The 21014-nt window shown below is 40.7% G+C and overlaps 1 long non-coding RNA gene across 1 annotated transcript in view; it reads right to left on the bottom strand.

Moving 5' to 3' along the window:
• Positions 1-6266, bottom strand: part of LOC121073286 — a 134639-nt gene extending 128373 nt beyond the window's left edge. The window contains exon 1 of the long non-coding RNA XR_005821589.1: positions 6113-6266. This is a non-coding gene — a long non-coding RNA (uncharacterized LOC121073286). The remainder of the gene's footprint in view (positions 1-6112) is intronic.
• Positions 6267-21014: the final 14748 nt, after the last annotated feature.

Below are 21014 nucleotides of genomic sequence, written 5' to 3'. Positions count from 1 at the left end.
AACTTCTAAGCCTTAATCATTCACAACATTCAAATTAGAGACTATTAAAGTCTTCACCCAATCACTATGAACTAGCTTTATTTTTCCATTATCAAGTGATTACACACCTGTCCTTTTTATCTCTTTGAAAAAGTAGCTTGCTTGTTGTTACCCAAATGCAAATTACAGTTTTAAAACTGGCTTGCAACCATTTTCCAATAGCGTCATTCCATGGTTTGCTATTTGTCAACCAATGACTTCTCTAGATTTTTTGTTGTTATTGTTTTAAAATAGGAAGAGTTTAGGAAGTGTTTCCTTACCTGATCTGTTTGATTTCCTTGAGAGATTTTTCATAAAGTGTTATTTCCCATACCCGTGTCAACTGTTTAAACAGAACTAGCCAGAAATAATTCTATTTGGGGAAAATATGGTGGCTTCAGCATGTGTTTTTATGGGATATAAGGTGGAAAGAGAGAGTTTTGAAGGGAAATAGGTGAGAAGGAAAGCAAGGAGGAGCACCTTTATACACAAGGAAGAATGAGCCAGGTAGTGAAGGTATCCATCTGCTCTCTTCCTCCCACCCTGCTCTCCAACAGCAGCTGCACTCAATCACCTGACAGCTGCAAGTACACCAACATCTAAAGATGGACAATTAATGTCTTTGCTAATCTTCATTTGCTCAGCTGCATCCCGCAGACTAAAGCTAAACCACAGCTACCTTCAGTTGTCAAACCACCAAGTTCCACGGGTATTTTAAAAGAAAAAACTTAAGCCATCCATTAACATTTCAGAGAATCAAGTGATGTTTATACAGAGCAGACATCCGTCTCCTGAATTACAGCTGATCTTAAAATGCTTTGTGCCTGCATATAAAAATTCTCCTGCCCTTGGGAATGAACAGGCAGCAATCAGGACTTCTGCCAAGGCATAGTCAAGACAGCTTCAGTTACAGTTCAGTGTAACAATCATAAGACTTTTTTTTTTTTTTTTGTCAGAACACAGAATAGAAGTGGTGTCAGCAACTTCTTTTAAATTGACAGTCCAGCAGGAGTGTGCCTGAACAAGGCAGGATATTTAAGAATCACAACACTGTCAGTTGCATTTTAATCTCATATACAGCAATGATTTACAGGATGTATTTTCTTATATGTGCACAAGATTTTCCATTTAAAAGCACTCGCGACCCCACAAAAAGTTGAAATAAACAGCTTTATTAACTGAAAATTAAGGCTGCTAAGTGATGTTTAGTACTCTACCACCATACTATGGTAATCAGTACTCAAGAAGAAACATTGCATTTCCTTCTTTTCAGTGCTGGTCTCCTTAAGCAACGTCCAAGGGCATTTCTACCACTCTTCTCCCTTAATCCATGGAAACAGACCTCTGTACAATAAGCTTCATAGTTGTACCAATTCCCACAATGCCATCAGTCCACTTTACATTTACACTCAATTACTCCTTACCACTGAGATCCTATTGATCTCCACTATAACCACTGAAGACTCATCCCACAACTTTGTACTGAGAGCTTGCAGGCAGTACTTAAGCAAGACAATGGATCTTCTTGGATGCAAAGCACAACTTGAGAATCTCAAGCATCTAGTTTTGCCTGTCTCACAACACTGCCACACAGCTTTAACCAAACCAACAACACAGCTACACCCAAAGCAAAGCATTAACCACACACATCCTCTTTGGCTACCAGCAGCTTCAGAGGGTGTAGGTAAAAGTTGGGTCAGTTACTGTCTACCTCAGAATTTTCAGACGTTTGATTCTGTCTGAAACTGGTATAATGAATAAACGTAAGCTTATATCAAACAATTTTTACTATATTTGATGAAAAAGCTAGGACAGATCTAGAGAAAAAAAATTAAGTCTTTTGCACATACATAGATAGGAACTACCTGCAAGAAAAAAAAACTCTCAGATCCAGCTGTGTCCTCCACAGGAGGGATTTCAGAAAACATGCTACATCTTTTGGCTGCATTTCTGTCTTTTTGTACCACTTAAGAGCTCAGACACTTCATGCTGCTAAAAGTACCATCCACAGTCGTCATGGTGGAAACAGTTTAATGAAGTTCAGAGATCAAATAGAAACAGCTAATTTTGTTTTAGCAGGGCTCATATGACAGAAACCAGACCTGCAGACAGAAGGTGCTATATATTGAGTGTAAATGGCCTACAGACAGAATCGTCCTTCCCCCTCTGCTGCACCCCCAAGATTTTTGATTCCAGCTCTTAGCTGCTAATACTTTTGCAATTAAATTCCTATGACACTTTTATGAGAGAAGTGGCAGAGGAATTATACCTTTAAGGAAATCATGTGTTTCAACTAACAACTTGATATTTCAGAACATCACATTTCATGGAAAACTGTTGTTATTTCCCTCTCAGGTTGCTTGCAGCAAGAGTCAAAAGAATTACAAAATTAACAGGTTTGACAGAAATCTCAACAGAAAACCACACTCCAAGTCACCTATGGATCCTCCAATTCCCCAAGTCATTTACACTTCATACAACTGTTCAAAGCACATTTCTCCCCAGAGCAAAGCATTCGTTTCAAGTGCACTCCCGCATTTTCTTGTTCTAAGCCTTTCATTATACTAGCAACCACATGGAGTAATTTGTCTGCTCAAACTTACCACAGGCATCTTCAACAAACCTCAAGGTCACCTTTGAGGTAAGCAGGCCCAGCACTCAGCCATGTTTGGTCCACCTGTGTAACATGGGGCAGCCTTGCCAGCCACTGCCCTCTCCTCACAGACCTGTGACGTCCCTGACACCACGTTCTGAAATTCACATTCTGTGAGACGTAGGTGTGAGAAGATATAAATCTGGAAACGTCTTCCCAGCTTTGGCACAACACAGCTGCTCTGTCTAGCCCAAAGGTGCCTGGTGTCTTTAAATAAGGAAGAGAAGAAATTTCTTCCTCAGTTCAGGCCATCTATGTTGCATTAACACTTAGAAGCAAGCATACTTAGACTCCTTTTCTTGCTTGTATCAGTTTGCTGGGGATTGAGCTCTTTCTTTTCCCATCAGCTTCCCTTTACATATTAGCTCTGAAAGCCAGTCAAATTTACCATGTACAGCAATTCTAGGGGCTTCATGAGGACATCAGTTCGATACAGCAGCCAAGGAAGGGAAAAGCACTGTGTGCAATTTTGATGGTAAAAACGCACATACATTGCTTCTTGTCTGAACCACGAGGCTCACCCCTTCCCTCCAAGGGCAGCTCTCAGGGAGGGCAAGGGCCTCAGCACGATCCTGCCAGCCCAGACCCTCCGGAGGACAAGGGCCACTGCACACTGAGCAGCAGCCAGGCCAAAAGCAAGGGTGGCCCTGAGGGAGCAGTGGCCTGTGACACCCTTTAGGGGACTACTACTGTCCTCCTTCCCATCCACCCCCAATTCCCAAAACAGCTATTAGAAGATATGTTGCCAATCAAAGCAAAGATGCTAAATTAAATTCCCCAAGCCACAGTACTGAAGGGACACCAAACTATATTCACTGCGTCAGTACTGAGGCTCAAGAGAAGGCCATACTCCCACCTCAGGCAATTTTTGCCAAGATGGAAGGTAATTCTCCACAGGTAACCCATGCTTCAGAGCACACTAGATGACAGCCAGCTAGCTGATTTTGTGCCAGAACCTCTTTAACCAAAAGATGCATCTACCTGTACAAAGCGTAGCTTGTCCAGCACTGCCTTTGGTACTGACTGGCAAGAACAACTCTGAAGACTGAGCCTGCAGGTGTCACAGGAAGGCAAAAGCCATCCCACATTCAAGAACAAAGGTCTTTCTGGTTATTAAAAAGCTCATCTTTTTCAGTGTTTTATGCCTGTTCAGCCAGGTCCGTGGCAAAAATATGGTGACTCTCACCATTTTGACGTTTGTAGCACTCTGTTAAAAACTACATCATCTTTGCTCCTCAGCACATTCGTCACCAAACAAAGCTGCACAACACTGATAAGCTGGTACAGGCCTTCATCAAACACCTTTCAAAGGCTTCAGAAACCTTCAAATTTGTCATCTTAGTCATCAGATTCTCAGGTATAGGGTCCAAAACCATCTCCCCCCCACTCTTCAGTACTAGTCACAAACACAAAAATATAAAAAGGTAGCCCAATTCAGAATTGAAAACTTGTTTCCACTACTTCTTTCTGGATCAGTTTTACTTTCTAATGTTCTGTAATTCTCACAGTGGTGAGGAAATAGCAAAACTAACTTTTATCTTTAAGAAGCTCCTAAATTCCTATACTACGTTACCCCTATTCTTTTGGGGCCATTGGGACTTCTTTCACTTTCAGGCAGAAGGCAGACAACCCAGACTGGAAATTTACATTTAATTTGCTGTTGCTGAAGCAGGCTGGGAAAGAAATTTTAGCTCCTGATCTTTACAGATGCATTTATCTCCAGCACAACAACAACAGGATGTTTGGCTTACTAGGGTTTAAAAAATACTGAATCTTCCAGATGGAGAGTACTTTGTAAGAACAAAATGAACATCAGTGAAGATTTCCTTTATAGATTTCTACTTACACACCAAACACTGCATCTGCCTGCATATCAATAGCTTGTTGTTAAGTTAGCTGTATATTTCAGTATTTCTGAAATCGGATGTGCCACTTTATAGCCATTACTTTATTTTTCCCTTCTGGCATAAGGAGAATCCAGTCTGGCTTTGTAAAGAATTGAGCTAACATTTCTGCATATTTTATTAAATATCCTAGCAAGATTATTCGCTCATAAAGTTCTCCCCAGCTATTAAATCATAGAAACATTGCAGTTTTAGCTTCTGCATTTGAGCTCTTAGGAACATGGACTCAACAAGCTAAAGAAAAGGTTCTCTATGATTTATTGACACTTTTACCTTAGCAGCAGTACTACAGGTGAAAGCAAGTATCTGTGCAGTACACCAAAAGAAATACAAACAGCGAAGCACTTGGTCTGTTTTATAGGGTTAACAATACACAGTGATTACCTCAGTTATAGAACTAGTTGTTTAAGTTAAAGAATTCAGCGGTGACAAATATATAAGAAAAAGGACCTAATACCTTCTGACTCTAATACTCTTCTTTATCTGAGATCTCAAAATTACAAAGATTTGGTAACACATAGCCTATATTCTCAAAGCTTTGGTCACCAGAGTTAAATTCAGGTCTAAGTTTCCATAGCTGTCTTCTCCATTGTGGTCTAGAGAAAAGCAAGACAAAAGTTTGAAACATTCTGTTTGGTAGTCACTTGAAGCCTGAATAACTTGAGTTTTGCCTTTCTAGGCACGAATTAGAAATTTTGAGTAATGCAGAATTAATTCTTTAAGTTCTCTGGTGAAAAAAAAACCATTGAAAATAGAACATAGAAACATTGCAGTTATCTGGACTAAACCCAATGAGTGGGCAAAACAACCGTACAGCTTGAGAGCAAGGTTGCAGAAACATTACATTTTTTCACATTAAATGCAACATGCCTGAATTTTATTTGGAGTGACCACATAATAGGTTTTCAGTTACAATTAAGTGAGAGGGAAAAAAAGAAAAAAAAAGAAGCCTGCTTAATATTCAATTAAATTCACATCATTTTGTGGAGGAACAGTATTATAACATTTACCTACACTTTTTATTTAAAATTCGACTTGCTGAAGTATTGTCAAAACCCAACACATTGCTCTCATGAAAGCCCAGAGATCAACACACAAATTTCATGGAATTCTTGATCAAGTAATCACTTTCATGGCACTCAATATACAGCCCAACAGGCTAGGAAAGGCATTAGGTCTTTACATCTGTTGCAGAAATAACTGTTCTTTAGAACTGCTCACTTAATTTCTTATGTAAGCAGAATACTTTTCAAAATGAAATAAAAGTTTTACAAAATGCAGGCTAAATAAAGATCAGAGAACCTGAAAAATCTCTGATATTTTTCTCTCTCTCTGCACCACAGAAGATAAAGCCTACATCACAAGTCACTTCAGTAACCTCGCAGACAAACAGCAGAAACATTTTCCAGATGAGGATCCTGGGTATGAGGAAAAATATTAACCTCTTGAGAAAAAGAAGATTGAATAAGAGATGTGAAGAAGAAAATAATCATCACAGCAGCAATAACATACATGATGACAAGCACCCAATTCTTACCTCCCATGGGACTAGGAATCATACTGATTCATTCAATGCCTTCAGCAGACAGAGCCCCAAACTTGTCCTTAGCAATGTAGCTGCTCCTTAAAGTCTTTTGCTTCCCCTCGCTATCGCATATACCAGACACTACTAACATGTTTCCACACCAAATGCCCCTTCTCTCCAATCCCAGAAAACCTATCTAGTTTCTGGCTTCAGCTGTCATCACTCTCTCTCAGATCAGACATCACCACCAACACCTGAACAAATTCTGGGCATCAAATTACACCTGCAGGAACATCTTTTATCAAATTACCTTATTATTTACTAATTCTGCTGACAGTACCTAAGGATTATCAGAGCCTAGCTCATTCTCTGCATTCTGGAATTCTTTATTTGCCTCCAGAAATTTGTGGGGAAAATCAGGGGTTTATAGGGTGAAAGAGACTTTCAACTTTTATATGAACTTCCACTGTAAGATGTGCAACAAAAAGCCCCACCTTACTCTCCAAATAACCTGCGTTTTAAGGCAATTGTGCTGTTTATTTGGAAAAAAAAGAAAAAAGTCTTGCTCCTGTTTTGATACAGCATTTTATTGAATAAATTATTTGAAAGATTTCTTTCCATTGAGAAAATTATATCTACCATGAGACTTCCATCCCCTCCATTTTTCTTTGCCAAACAAATTCTTAAACAGCAACACATTTGGGTTAAATATTTACGTTTCAACAAATTGGTGACTTCAAGTAGAAAATTTCTGTTGACATCGATTGCCAATATTCCAGCAGAGCTTATGAGACAGGAACGCAGTGTGCTTGATGTTACAGGTTTTTCTGTCATAGCATGCTCTCCATTTCCATCCTGTACGGAACAAGGTGTGCTTGCTCATTTGTATACTCTATAAATACAACTTTATAAGCAAATTATGTTATTTTTCCACTGCTACCTGCATTTTTTACCACAACCAATTTCCAAGCCAGTGGAACAGCTTCTGTTTCTTTAGACTGGAATTGGCAGAAATACAATGCGTATTTCACAAGTAGTCCCTGACTAGGTGCCCTAGCTGTACCATCAAGAAAACATTTTTTAGACATCGAAAGATATGCACAGATCTATATACACTGCCTTGCAAATGCTGGATCTTTTTACTACAGTTTACTTTGACTGCTGAAGAAAACAACTAGGATTTTGTTACTTCTTAATCAGGCACCAACATTTCTTATGCTCTATTATCTTACGCAATTATTCATTCTGATGAAAATATTTTTAAAAACATTTTTAATTCAAAAGGCAAACTAAGTTTTCAGGCAAATATATAGAGAAAGAACTTATAAAGAAAAAAGTTAAATAGTGATTAATTTTCATGTTCAGAAAATTTCAGCAGTTTGAGGCATCTCTGGAGTTGTCTGGACTGGCTTGCTGGAAGTTTGCCTTCCTCTCTTTCAGTGTATCCAGATGTTAACTCAACTCCCCTCTCCCAATCTCATTACCTCTGGAAGCAGATATCTGGTCACAACTGACATCCTGAGAAGCGGCAGTGTAGAGACTGAAGCATCCTCTTTCAGCATCTAATTCAATCAAAATCTGAAGGCTGATCCCCAGAGGTGAGAAGTTCTTGAATTAACTCACAATAACTGCAAATATGTTTGTTTTTTTTAATTTACTTCACTGGTAATAAAAGCCACTTGTCAAAGACAATTACTAATTACTGATATGTAATGGTAGTAAATAACGAACAGATGAACGATTTCATAATTTGGAAAGACATTTTCCCTAGAAAAATAGTTTGCCCTATTCCAGGTGGAACTTTCAAAATCAAACTTCCTTTAGGACTTCTTTTTCCTCCCTCTGTGTCTTTGTATATTAAAAAAAAGGGCAAAAAATCAGAAAGTTTTGATTTTGGTCTTGCAGTTTCTTTAGGGAGAGGTAGAGAGATATAGGATGTTTCAATGCAGTCCTCTTACAATTTGGCAATCTCTGCAAGCATCACTGACCCACCTCAGCCCTTTCAAGAACAGATACCATTTTGTAAAGCATTAGAATCCATTACATGTCTTTCAGATAAACACATAACAAAGACAGGCAATCCTAATATCAAAATCTCAGAGTGGTGTCTGAAGCCAAAGAAAGAAGCACTAAATGAAAGTGGGATATTTCCTAGAACCCTTTAAAAAAAAAAAAAATCAGCTTTTTCTTGCAGGAAGAGATGCAGACAGACATTGTACTCAGTTAAACTGTTTTCAGACAGAGTGAAAGCTCAGTCTCATAACTGTACAGACTTCTCAAAGGAAGTCAGGATCAGATGAAATAAGGAAATGTGAACCATTTCCACCTGTGTGTTTCACCATTTTCTGGAATACTAAAGCCTGGTTCTTTTCACTTTTATTTGGTAAAATAGTTTTGGATTGTTTCTTTTTCACCCTTGCTTAAATGAAGAGTCTGTCCAAGGCCCTGGGGATTCTAATACGGCCCTGACCAACCCCTCTCAAGCCTCCTCCCAGGCCTTACTGTGGGATAGGCTCTGCCCCACCAGCCCTGGGACTTCCTCTGTTCCCCAGTCTTCGCTGCTGCCCGATGGAGCCAAAAGAGAGATCACTACGCTCTTCTGAAAAAGACGACACTGATGGAAGCAAGAAGCGCCTGTAAAGTTATTGCAATTTTTTCCCTTGCACTGAGCACAGTACAGGTCAGAGAGCTTTCAGTCTGAAGAAACACAGCTGTGTTTTGAGTTTAATCTGCATCAGGTGATGCCTACAGTCTATAAGTATCTCAGAGAATGTGCCTAGGCTGACCCTAAATAAAGCAGCACAGCCATAAGCATAGCTGGCATTGTTTTTCTAACTTTAATATTCCTCTTCCTAATGTTCTTTAGACACCCTTTCCCCTGATTTTGAAATATATTTAATGACACAAAAGGTCCTACTGTACCAGTATTGTAGAACTTTACAGTTGGGGCATTTGCCTGCAGGTTCATACCTGGCAGATGAATGATGATGGAGATTTAAATGCGAAAAGACATGAGTTACCTAGGGAGTGAGAAGAAAGCGGCAGTATCTCTAGCCCTGACATTTCCATACTAAAAGTGTGAAGTAAGTTAAACAGGGGCCCTTCAAAAAGCAGAGCATTTACAAGAGTGCCCTTTGATACCTGCATGTTGCCATCTGTCTTGGATATTTCACACCGTTCACCATCAACCATTAGGTTTGAAAGGTAATTAGGTCCCAGTTACGAATGCATTGTTTGCCAATTTAGTCACTTTTTTTTGCACATTTATTCACTTAAAGTTGTGGTTGGTGAGGAAGGGAGGTAGCATTTGGGACATTTAAACATGTCCCAGATGTTTGATTTTAATGTATTTCCTTTGAAAGGAGAAGAGAAGGTGAGGGAGAGACTGATAGCAGCCATCTTACTCACAAGTGCTAAGTGTTAACAAAGGTGATCCGAGGTAGGAAATCACCACTTGTTCCCTATTTTGCAATTTTAGACTTCTGTTTCCTTAGCTTTGTTACAAATGCTCCCAAATCAAGATCTTCTGCTTGGCTTCAAGCAAAACATGTTGTTCTATGTAGAATAATAAATTTGCTTTTTTATTCCAGAATCAATATATTCAAAACTCATCTTAGCTGATCCTACACTAATTGTCGAGGTGTTTTTCCCCAGTTTTGCTGCCACATTATAGTCCCATTCATAACTATATTATTCTTGCAACCTTAGTGCCATATCCTGCTGAATCAAGGCAATGAATGGAAAAACAGGGGGATATTCAGAACTGGTTTAGGCATAACAGAAATAAGCTATAACAGAAAGAAAAGGAGAGAAGAAAGTTATAACTCCTTCCTTTCCCTAAGAAATGTAAAGCTATTTATAATTAAGAGCCACAAAAGCTCTTGAATTTATTTGCAAAGAAATTTATGTTAATTGCAGACTTCTTTCAATAGGAAAGACTTTATATAAATGGTTTGTAATACAGTCATTGGTATAGAGAACAAACTGATTTACATGAGAAATAACCTCTTTTAAGTAGCACTTCGCAAAACTCTTTGGATTTATCATACAATTAAGTCCCTGTGAGCGTTCTACCTGGTTATGCCTTGACCACAGCAGGGAACAGACGCCTACTATCTTCCTGGTTCTGAGAAGCTGTAGGGCTACAAACCTCCAACAGCACTGTTATCTACCAGGTAACTGCTATTTCAGGCACTTCCAAAGACATCTGCCATTCAAACCACAAATCAGAGAATTCTTAATATAAAATGATACCTCTCAGAAGAACCTTACCACCTAGTGCTTACGGTACTAGTTAATTCAGTTAAGGCTTTATTTTCTAGCCAAAATAAATTATACAAATACTGGCTGTATACCATGGCAGTTAAAACCAGTTGCTGTTTTATATGAGAGATTTAAAAGCCTTGGGAGAACAGAAAGTTGAATTAGACAGAGAAGAGACATTGAAAGTGTTGCTGCTCAGATTCTGTGAAGAATTCAGGACAGATAGATGCTGAATAATTATAGAACCGTAGGATTAAAGGACTTAGAAGAGCTTCTTTACATCTGCCTGCCAATTCAGACTGCCTCCCCACATACAAGTAGCCACTTCAAATGCAGCCTGGAAAGGAAGGTCAAGGCCCTTTACAAGTTCTACAAGCTAGAAACAGCAAAATGATAGAAATGGCAGTAACTGCTTAATTATACCGTATACTCTTGTTCCAATACTTCTGCCTCCTGCTCTGTAGCACTTGTGATGGCATCACCTGCTGCCCCACAGTGACACTGCAATTAGCTGAGACACAGCTACCAACAGCCTTTGCTTAAATACACCCAGCTATTCATCTGGATCAGGTTCAAAGAGAACTGAGGCCAAAAGGATTCATATGGGGATTAGACTGAGCAGTCGTTTCTCAACTTCAGGTTTCTTTGATTCTCTTTAGAATAGGCCACAACAGCATCCTTCAAATGAACCCACTCGCTTGTGTTTGGCTAATACTTCTCCAGAAAAACTTGAGGACATCAAGTAATGAAGAACATTCCTGTTTCTAGAGAGATGCTAGAAAAGCGTCATCTAAAAAGAATAAGTGATATCTAGTTTGTCATTTCCTTTCCTTGTCATTCATAAAAAGCAACAATTTCTATCAGACCCAGCACCAGTCTTTACAGATCCCTTGGAAATAATATTGCTGTTCGATGATGATTTTCCAGTAACAAGCACTTCTGGAGATTTGCCGATCCTTACATCATTTCTTCTAAGCTTTGGTATTACCATATAATGCTGGATACTTAGAAATTGTTGGGATGCCTTTGAGACATATTACTGAATAGTATCTCTATCTCTATTCACATTCCATGAGAGAAAGTCTCCTTCTCGGGATGTTCTTTCCTATAAGAGTGTGTGGGTGTAGTGAAATGCATGAACATGGAACACCTGTAAACTCCCTCATTAAAATATTCAGCAATTTACCACTGTTGTGTGCTGCTACCACTGGAACTGCTGCTTAGGACAGTAGTTACCCTAGGAACCCTACAGGTACTTTCACAGAGGACTTTCCACCTGATGATAGTTTAGGTTTCATGACAAAGGAAAACTAATTACTCATAAGGATGCAGTTGAATTTCCACGTCTAACACATTAGCACAAAAATCAGAAATAAACCACTCCAGTTAGCAAGGACTGTCCAGCATGGCAAGACCAGGCTGCCTAGGGAAGGGTGGGACTTGATGCAATCAGATACTGAGGATGGGAACCCAGGGCATTTGCTGTCGCAAATACAAACAAGCTGATGTAACCATGTGTTCTGATATCCGTGTTTGAGACACAGCTTGGAGGAGACAGACCTGGGGACAGACCCGGGGACAGAGGACTGCCCACTGGAAGTTGGAGCAGCAAGTTTTTCAGAGAACCCCTTTTTCCCCCAATTGTTTTTCCTTGCAACTCACATACCCGTGCCTCTAGTGTCGAGGTAGATTTTCCATCCCTTTTTCTCCTGTCCTCTCCATGGTCACGTAGGTAAAACCACAGGGTGGCACGGGGTGTGTACCCACTATATTGTCTTCCTTGCACAGGAGGACACTTATCCCTGATAGCTGAGACACTGGTTTGTACAGGTGGGGAGGAGGATAAATTCTCTTTAAGTTGGTGGATCTCTTCAGAAAGTTTCTCCACAGACGAGATGCAGGCCTGTAAGGAAGAGGAGAGACTTTCTTCCTACTGCTGGAGTTGTTTAGCCAATTCATCCACTGTGGGTTCCTCATGGTCTTTCCAGGTCATTACTGCCAATGAGCTGGCATATGATGATGGTGCACTCAGTACAAACTTCCACCACACGGGTCATGTACACTTGACTTCATCTGGATCTATTGATACTTGTTCGTTGTCTAGGTCCCTATAAACAGCTGTAAAATTATGGTAACAAATCAGATAAACCAAAGGTTTGGCTACCATAATGGAGTTTGGAGTTTAAAAGTCCCATTTGTCCCCAAATGCACACCCACGTACACTTTAATTTATTTACCGTTTTTTTATACTGAAACATCCTGAAAGGCAAAAGGGATTTCCATAAAATCTGAATCAAAAGAAAACTGCAATAAATATTACCCATAAACTACCTCAGAACTGCTTCAACTCTTTTTAACACATGAATGTTTTCCAAGAATTCTTTCTTCCACTCGTTAACAGAAATCAGGACACCAAAGTCTGTGGAGGAGAAATTTTAGCTGAGAGCTGTGACTCTCCCAGCTTTTTCAGATAGCCTCATGTGTTTTTTTCAAGGAGTTTTAATTAACATGGTGAAAATCCATCCACATAGTGCCAAATAGTGCCAAAGATGACAAATGATGTTATACCACACCAAACTTTTCAGCTATTTTTTTGACTCAGAGATAGATTTTTCTTCTATATTATTTGCAATTTTTCACAGAATCACAGAATCGTCTAGGTTGGAAGAGACCTCCAAGATCATCTAGTCCAACCTCTGTCCTAACACTAACAAGACCTCCACTAAACCTTATCGCTAAGGACTACATCTAAACGTCTTTTAAAGACCTCCAGGGATGGCAACTCAACCACTTCCCTGGGCAGCCCATTCCAATGTCTAACAACCCTTTCAGTAAAGAAGTTCTTCCTAATATCCAACCTAAATCTCCCCTGGCGCAACTTTAGCCCATTTCCCCTCATCCTGTCACCAGGCACGTGGGAGAATAGACCAACCCCCACCTCGCTACAGCCTCCTTTAAGGTACCTATAGAGAGCGATGAGGTCTCCCCTGAGCCTCCTCTTCTCCAGGCTAAACAACCCCAGCTCCCTCAGCCGCTCCTCATAAGACTTGTTCTCCAGACCCCTCACCAGCTTCGTTGCCCTTCTCTGGACTCTCTCGAGCACCTCCATGTCCTTCTTGTAGCGAGGGGCCCAAAACTGAACACAGTACTCGAGGTGCGGCCTCACCAGAGCCCAGTACAGGGGGACAATCACCTCCCTAGACCTGCTGGCCACACTGCTTCTTATATAAGCCAGGATGCTGTTGGCCTTCTTGGCCACCTGAGCACACTGCTGGTTCATATTCAGCTGCCTATCAACCAGTACTCCCAGGTCCTTCTCTGCCAGGCAGCTTTCCAACCACTCATCTCCCAGCCTGTAGCGCTGCTCGGGGTTGTTGCACCCCAGGTGCAGGACCCGGCACTTGGCCTTGTTGAACTTCATACAGTTGACCTCAGCCCATCGGTCCAGCCTATCCAGATCCTCCTGCAGAACCTTCCTTCCCTCAAGCAGATCGACACACGCACCTAACTTGGTGTCATCTGCAAACTTACTGAGGGTGCACTCGATCCCCTCGTCCAGGTCATCGATAAAGATATTAAAGAGGACCAGCCCCAGCACTGAGCCCTGGGGGACTCCACTAGTAACCGGCCTCCAACTGGATTTGACTCCATTCACCACAACTCTTTGGGCCCGGCCATCCAGCCCAACGAAACGTACGCCAGTCCAAGCCACGAGCAGCCAGTTTCTTGAGGAGAATGTTGTGGGAAATGGTGTCAAAAGCCTTACTGAAGTCAAGGTAGATCACATCCACAGCCTTCCCCTCATCCACCAGGCGCATCACTTGGTCATAGAAGGAGATCAGGTTCGTCAAGCAGGACCTACCGTTCGTAAACCCATGCTGACTGGGCCTGATCGCCTGGTTGCCCTTCAAGTGCCGCGTGACGACATTCAAGATAATAATATAGATAATAATTTTTATTAGATAATTATATATTATTAGATAATAATTTTTCTAACAGAAGAATGTTTACCAAGGTGCACACCTCAGCATACATCAGTCTGTAAGGAAAATCAAGCCAAAAAATGCATTGTACTTACATCCTTGTGAAGACAGATAAACTAAGCTGCAGTCACTTTACTTGTGTAGAGCTTTACATCATAATTTCATTTATCAATTAACGCAGGTTTCTAAAAAGGGAGATCAAATGGGATGTGATTAAGGCAGGACCACATGGTATCTTCTGGAGTATTTCTGCTTGCAATGTTAAGGCGCAAACATCCATGACAAGCATCCCCACCAGACTTGATAAACTTAGCTAGACACTCCTCTGCTGCTGACTATATGATAGCCTTCACGAAACTGCTGCCTGAATTTAGCAGCAGAGCCCAGCACTGATGCAAGAAGGGGACCTTACCCTTCTTCCCCTCCCACCACTTTCTTCTCTGGTATCACCTGTGGACCCTTCCACCAGCTGCTCCTGTTCACTGTATCAGCAGAAAACCACATCTCATGCAACAACACCCGCAGCAGACTGTTAGCTGAAAGTTCTCGAATCACAGGTGTGACAAATGAAGATGTGTTTAGTAGGAGCACACGACGGCTGCCTAGAAATGCCCACGGTGAGCTTTTTCCCTAGGTTGTGTGTTTGAAAGCAGAGGCATACAGTTTGCCATGCTGTTTCATCCCCCGTCTTCAGCCCAAGCTCCTCACTGAGGTGCCATCTTGTGGATCAAGACTTTGACGTTAGTAAGACAACTAAGCAGAACTATAATTAATGAAGAAAAACCTTGCTCTGTCCCAGAACAGTCTGGTGACAGTATTTGTCAAGAACAGATCTTTTTTCTAATGAAAATATTATGTTAAGCTTTATCTGCTAATGTTGGAACACTAAAGCTGAAGCACAGCTTGCAACAATTCTCTTTTATTCTCTGCACAGATTAAAATGATGTTCAGGTTTACAGAGAGTAAAAATTCACCTCTTGATCACGACAAATTTTACGTTCTTATATGGATTGTATTTACTCTTATGTAACCCTGGAGAGTTTGGAATCTTTTAGTTAAAAACAGATGAAAATTACTTTCTTAGTTTTTTCTTTACAAGCATATGAATCTCATTCCACATAGCAAATATTTGTCTCTAGAGGAAAATATATTTAAACTTCTCCTGGGATTACAAAAGCTCCACTAAATCAGAAAGTTATTCTAGCATATCCAAAACGATGTCACAACAGGGCACAAAAGCTCTAACTTCTCAGGCAGGACAAGGATTACAAACAAAGGGAATGTCATTTATTGGACCAAGTAATGGAAGAATTAGACAAGCATTTAAGCACAAGTCCTCCCCGGTCTCATAAGGACAATTATGTCCTTAGACAATCATGGCTACTGCAGATCCACCAGAGCATGGAAGATAAATGTTGCTGTATGAAGCAGTAACTATAAAGTGGGGCCTGAAGAAGATTCTGTGTGGGCACAAGCTCATCTGATCTTTTCAGAAATATCCATGAGTCAACAATATCTCCATTTATAGATGTTGTTCTGCCTGTCTTTGATCCATCAGCCACAGCAAAATACCACGAGTTTTAGCACAGGCTCTAGATATCCCAGAGCACAGCATGCTGTGGAGACCTGGAGTAGGTGGAGCTCAGGCAAGATGGTGGCCAGGAGAGTCAGAGGCCTCTTTCCCCAGACTGGGATAACCAAACGAGAGCACAGGGAATGAAGAGAGATCTAGAAAACACAACCTTTTAAGAAAGAATGAAAATCAGAGGACATGAAAGGCCATCCTAAAATATGTAAAAGTAGTCATAGAGAGGTTATATCCTATGAGGACAAAACAAGGAGTAAGGAACTGATGTTGCAGGAAGGAGATTTAGAGGACAAGAAAACCTACAGGTGAAGAGGATGAGCTCTAGATGTCCAGAAGGATCTGGACTTCTGCTCTGGTGGACTTTGATACTGGACTGGACTTCCACCTGCCAAGGATGTGGCAGATAGAGCTGATTCTTGAAAGAGTCACCCAGTCCAACACAACCCTCCTCCAGTCTCTTATTCCTATAGCTTTTCCTTCTTCTCTCTTCTATTTCTGCATGCTGCTGCTCTTCAGGCCATTTTGACTACACTCAGTAGTTCTTTCCCTAATTTTTTGTGAAGATATTCCACCCTATTTCACCCTCAATTTTATTTCATAAATTTTCATTTAAGTTTACTGAAACTCTCAAAATGCAAAAGCCACATGAAAGGCATTTGAAGTCAGCAAAATCAAAACAAATGTGAACTGTTTATGCCTAGATATTTTCTGAAGCTTGTGCTGTTTGAAAGGGAAAAAAAATGTTTCACAGTGACAGGCAATGTAGGACATTTTCTGAAGATTGTTTGCTGCAAAGATTGACTGCAGCTACTGTTGAAGTAAAAAATGAGCTTCATCCTTTCCAGAGGTGTGCTATTCTTTTGTGGTTTTGTTGTATCCTTCTCACAGAGGTCACTCCTGAACAAGCAGCTAATCTCTATTTCAGGAAAATTACAACATTGATGTTAGAAAATCTTTTTGCTGATGGGCAATTTAGATAAAACCACATCGGATTTTTAGCCTCAAGTTCATACCTTTGCTGGTTTCCTTTATTCAATTCAATGGGCAAGTTCACAGTTTCCAGATACGCTTCTGCTAAGAGGCCACACTCTTAGTAGCAGGTGCTGAGACCTTCTCCAGCTTCTTATTTAAGTAAAATGAAACTGTCAGCATTTGTCTGTCAAATCTCTGATCACACCAGCAACTAATTTAGCGCTTTAGGAGCTCTTGTTTGATTGGTGTCCATGAAACAGTAATTTTGTTGTTTTGGCAGACTCCGAGCCACAGATTTCTTACTTTTCATTCAGAATTCACGGGACATTATCTCCTGAAGTGTTTGCTCCATGATACAGACTGTCATGAAGCCCCAGAGATAAGTTCTGCTTGCAGGCAAATTTCCATGGAAGCCAACACAACCAGGTATAATTACCTTTAAGGACCGGTTTTGGCACATGTTAGTTAACAGTCAGTCAGGGCAACTTGAACAATAGAGCAGCTAATACAGAAATGTGATTTATCACATAGGCAGTTTGTTCCAATTCAATTTACAAATTACATCACCTTCCAAGCTGGGATAGGGTGCTCTATCAAACAGTACATGTGCTCCCAACATGACAAGGCTCCTCTTCCTGCTTTAGCCCTTAGCCTAAATGTCTTTGAATCACAGTCTTGAAAAGCAAAACTGTAAGGTATGGAAAAAAATCTATTACCTAAAATTTAAAAAATGGTACATCACACATCAGTATTCTCTGCAGTTCTGCTGTGCTAGTCTAATATGCAAGTACCCAATGTCCTACTGTCATAGTCCTGAACATGTTTTTGCTTTTCTGTCCATCACTGAATCTATCATAAGCTATTCCAAATCACCTGCAATTAGTCCTACTGTTATGTAGACTCATGTTTTGAGTATCTTTAGTTAATGCAAGAAAAACTGTCAGTAACCAAGAAATAAAATGTGTCAAAAGAGAGATAATGTAGAAGGTAGTTTTTGAAATTCTCTACCACAATTTAGATTTAATTCACTCATGTCCAGGCAGTAATAAGTTAATTCAGTTTCAGTCATTTGAAAGTTGACATTAGAAAAACAAAACCAAAACACTATTTAGTGACTCACTGCATCTGGTTCTTTGATTTGATTTAAATAAGATTTTAACTGTTTACAAAAATCTGAAAAATTATATGTTAAAAAGAGAGAAGTGTCCTTGTGCTTTTCTCTAGCAATAATATCTCTGTCAGTAAAGTTAAAAACAAAACCAAAATTGATATTTTGATTCTTCATGTGGGCTGGAAAAGAAGTGATTTAATATTATTTACCAAAGGAACAGTCATCAGCCCATTCCCCCTGTAGTGAACACGACCCTCGCGTGCTGTTTTGCTTTGGACGAAAATTTGTTGATCTTCATAAGAGAACAGAAGAAATTGTGGAATAACATTGACTCCACCACTACAATAGTTCCCCAGAAAGGCTGAGAGGTGCCGGATGACCGATGGATCGCCTGCTCTACCTTTCCCCTCCACTCATAGCTCATGACAGCGTTGTCCTGGAGACATGTCACAGAGCTGACTGCTGCCTCAGGGCTGCGAGGGCAGGGTGACATCCCTCCCTCCGGGTGGTAGATCTTCCTCTCAAAGACTTCATAGGTGTCTTCCCTTCTGTCCCTCTGCAAGTGCAGAAGAGCCTCAGCACTGGGGAGTGAGTTAGCCTCTCTGGGGCCATTTCAGATGCTAGCCAGAAAACCTGAGGAGGCCTGGCTGGCAGCTGGGTTCGATGAGGTACCCAGGCCTTAAGACACAGGACAGGCCTAAGGAGGGGAGGCCAGGTCAATACAGCCCCACTGCTGGGGGTAACCTCTGAGAGAGGCAGGCACGGACTCACAGCCAAGACTGGCTTCTGTCACTGGTCCCAGCTTCAGCTGCCATGGGCTAGTTTCAGCAGATGAGAGAGTGGTGTCCCCATGGGAAATGCTAAATGAGAGAGGAAACAATATGGCCCATTCCACTAACAGCACACAGGCACTTGGCAGTACTTCTGTTCAGAGAAGTGTGTCTTTCAGCAAAGGCGACCACAGAGCAGTCCCAGCACCAGCTCTGAGCCCACGCCTGGTCCGGATGAGCAGGCTGCAAGCAGCTTAGCACCAGAAACTGTTCACCAGTGCTGTCAGGCAAATTGGCCCACATACTGAAAGGGACTGCCTAATGCTGTTCCATCAGCTCTGAGGAAATCTCTATTTCATGAATTTCCCCAAATAATGCCAGTCCTGCTCATTTCTTTAACATCTTAATGCAAGACATCAGCCCTTCCTGACAGCACCAAGATAAGGGAACATCCAATAAGAGCAACTATCTGCAGAACCAGCTTCTGCTCCCAGTATCAGATCGGCCCCAATGTCCCTCCAGGTTCCTGCCAATAGAAGCACAGTTGCTGATACAAACTCAAGAGCTATTAATATCACCAGAGGAAGAAGTAGTTGCACACTCCCATCAAGCTATAAAGTAGCGCAAGTACTGGATTTCCACTGACCAGGCCTGCACACAGACTCTAACCACTTCAAATGCCTAGGTCACCTGGAAGTCCTTTTTCATTTGCAGTGTGTATGTAAGTAATGGTTTTAATTTCAAGAAACTAAATCTCAGCCAGACACAATTAAAACATTTTCATGTTAATGAAGCACTACTGCAATTATTCCTATCAATCTCCTAGTTCTAGTTCTGCAGAGCACACGTTCTTCTCATTATTCATAGACTGGGTACATCCCTTAGAGCAAGCAACTTGTAAGCACCAATGCTAAAAATGAAGATGCATTAGCAGCTTTCATAAGGGGCACAGAGATGTGCATCCCTCCGCAGATGTCCCTCCAGGGCACACCAAAGCATGCATCTCAAACCATGCCTACTGTTTCTACCAGCTGGAAGACAAAACTGTTAAGACTGCCATGCAGCAGAGCGGCACGCAGCCAGGTTGACAATGCTGGCAGCTATCCAGCAGCACAGTTCTTTACTCGCGACAAGCACACAACCCTACATAGTGGTGATGGGGGCTTTACTAACCTCTCCTTTCTCCTCTAAATCCAACATTTGACCAGTAGTGCCCTAAGTAATTGTAATGACCACAACTGTCTCAAAGTTCTCTCAAACACCAAATCCTCTTTCTACTATTTATTAATTCAGAGCAATTTTATCTTACTTCTGCTTTGTCGAAATCAACTTTAGAAGTGTCTGGACTAAATCAGGCACCTTATCCCTGAATTCTGCATAGCAGTTGCTCAGATGGTCTGGATTATGGAGGAAGAATGTGGGAGTAAAACTGCATAAAACCAGTGCACAGAACAGCAGTGTGGTCTCTAAGAAAGGGAGAACAAAGGGAATGATGGACATTAAAAATACCTTTTAAGCCTTTATTATATATGACAAAAATAATATATGACAGGCAAAACAAAAGTCAAAAGAATGAAAGGCAGTAAGGCAAAGGTAGAAATCAATACTTAAGAGTCATTCAAAAAGACATATGTAGATAGCATTTGATGCAACATCTAACCTTTAATACAGCTTTCTTGGTGGAACTGGAAAACTCCGTAACTGGAGAGTCCTCTTTTTTCCCCCTTAACTTCATCTTGTTTGCTGGAGAGGTCAGGGAGCACATAACCACAGCAGTTGGTGCCCATCCTCATTTTTATCTGTAGAGCACTGACTTCTAAACAAAATATTTTCCCTAGTGGCTATAACATTAAAGCAACACAGATGAGAAAGTTCATTTTACACAGGTTTTTGAACTTTTTATTCCCCTTATGTAAAAACTATTTTTAAAAATTATTTGGGAAATAAATATTATTAATGTGTTTGAAGTAGAACGTTTCCTTTTCTGTAAATCACAAAAGTTAAGCAAATACAGCTTTCATGAAGTATACATATCTTGTACTGGAATTTAGATTTGTACCTCCCAGAACACTGAAATGTTTGAGTTATGAAGTAGTTAGTATTTTGGCAATACCTGTATATAACAAGTTTCCTCTTTCATCAGTTACTGCATTACCTAACAGGTGTCGCTCCAAAAATGAAATCCAACTTCAGGGTTTTTATTCAAAACAAGTCCTGACAGTCTAGG

The sequence above is a fragment of the Cygnus olor genome, chromosome 7 (genome assembly GCF_009769625.2).
Source record: "Cygnus olor isolate bCygOlo1 chromosome 7, bCygOlo1.pri.v2, whole genome shotgun sequence".
NCBI classification, from domain to species: domain Eukaryota; kingdom Metazoa; phylum Chordata; class Aves; order Anseriformes; family Anatidae; genus Cygnus; species Cygnus olor.
Note: the sequence above shows the minus strand (reverse complement) of the source record. Positions and strands in the feature narration are given on the sequence as shown.